The sequence below is a fragment of the Octopus bimaculoides genome, chromosome 2 (genome assembly GCF_001194135.2).
Source record: "Octopus bimaculoides isolate UCB-OBI-ISO-001 chromosome 2, ASM119413v2, whole genome shotgun sequence".
NCBI lineage: Eukaryota > Metazoa > Mollusca > Cephalopoda > Octopoda > Octopodidae > Octopus > Octopus bimaculoides.
In genome coordinates, this window is record NC_068982.1 from 174,300,314 (window position 1) to 174,302,523 (window position 2,210).

A 2,210-nucleotide genomic window follows, 5' to 3' on the forward strand; every position below is an offset into this window, starting at 1 on the left:
CATCGCATTGTCTCTCTACTACCTCTGTCAAATGAATCACCAAAATTGGCCTTTCATTATTTATAATCTGTACCTGTTTGTTTTGGTTACGAAATAAAATACACAAAACGTGTTTCTGAATTACGTGTATTTACTTTATATACATATGAGTTGAAAACTTTCTTCTAGCATTCCACTTAATGTCTATGTTCCATGCTGGAATGGATTGGAGAGTTATTAATGTATAAATATGGTATCGTAGCTACTAACAGTTGAGGGTTGTGTAGTCTAGACGGCGTTTTTAGATTTCATTATTCTCTTTAACCCGGGCAACGCCGGGTATTTCTGCTAGTATATATATATATATATATATATATATATTTACATACATGCACACAAACACACATACGTTATTCTTATCTGGTAATGTTAATATTTTCTCGATGTCGGTATGCTTAAACCTAAGTAGTGATCCAATAAATAATAACCCATTCGTGATAATATATTGATCATCTGCTATTTCTATTTTGTGGATAATTTTTGTGCTTGTATCCAGTTCTCCAATTATATCTCTTTTTCTTTTCTTCCTCTTTTGCGTTTTCTTTTAGCATACGAAGCTAGTTTTTAAGATCCTTTGAGGTACATAGTTTACCATCTTCAGAAGGACAATGATACTGTAGCAATAGATATCATATCCACAACTTCCATATATATGATTAAATACATACTCTGCTTGGAGATATCCAAATCCATTTCAGATGGTTTCATATTGAGAGAATGACTGCACATAGCTATGTTCTTAAATATCAAGTCTTCTCATTAACATACTACGAGAAAGTTCGTCTTAAAAGAATTGTGATGTAAATTCTTTCTAAGGTATATCATATTTATCAAAACTGACGGATTGGATTAATTTATTTAATAAGTCTTGTACGCAGTGCTATCCCTAAAGATAGGTTCTCTCATAGTTGTTTCTTGGTAGGTTCTTGTATTTTTAGTATTTTATTTCTCGTGATGTAATCTGCGTTAATGGCAGTCATTGCATTGATGTCAAATGATGCTACAGCGTGTTATTATTCAGTTTAGCGTTAGGTTAATCGTAATTAAATAAACTTGTAATATCATCAAAAATCTTCTAGCTTTGTTCATCTCGTCTTATACACAGCTTAATATATCTGGACTTATAACATCTATTATGCCCGTTAAGAAAGTAAATGTAGAGTGTGATTTGTAGCAAATTCGCTTGTTATATCGTTCTGTACTGATGAGGATTATGGCATTAATAATTACGATAGAAGTGGTGAAGGCGGTAAACCGACAGAATTGTTAACATGCTGGACAAAATGCATAGCAGTATTCCGTCCGACTTTATGTTCTGATTCAAATTCCACTGAGGTCGACTTTGCCTTTCATCATTTCGAGGTCGATAAAATGAGTAACGTACCAGTGGAGCACTGGGGCCAATGTAATCGACTTACCCCCAGCCACGAAATTGCTGGTCTTCTGCCAAATTTGAAACCAATAATGACGATAGTGATTATATGGTTGTTATCCAGACCGAGAACAACTCTGTTCAAACAGGCTTTGGATTAAAAGCTTTCCGGGCTGCTTATCTAGGAATATTTTCCTTTTTATGCTTGAAAAGTTTGATGCAGCTCTACTATTTGTAGTACACGAGGTGGCCATAATACAGCTCTTTCTTTTGTTCGTAATGTGGTGGTGGTGGTAGAGGGGTGTTGGTAGTTTTTACACTTTAAGAATAGTAATTGCAATGGTGTGGGTGTTAGAGTTAGTTATAGGGCAATGGCCAACGCAGTGATGGTAGTAGTAGTAGTAGTAGTAGTAGTAGTAGTAGTAGTAGCGATGTGTTGATTAATTTTGTGATAGTGGAGGTAGTAGTGGGCGTTAGTTTACGTGATTTTGGTGGTGTAACTCAACACATGAGGGAGTATAGTATATCCTCGTGCCTGCCAATGTCTGTCAGTGTGTGCATTTGTATGAGAGGAAATAATATTTTATTAGCGCCATTTTAGTTTTATTCATTTATTTATTTATTATCTTTCTCTATTTTATTGTTGATTTAGACCTAGAAGTTGTTGCATATCCACACACACACATTGATTCATATATGCATACATACACACGCATGCGCACAAGACCATGCACGTGTGCAGCGCTACGTGTTTGTATGTATGTATGTATATATACATATATATATATATATATATATA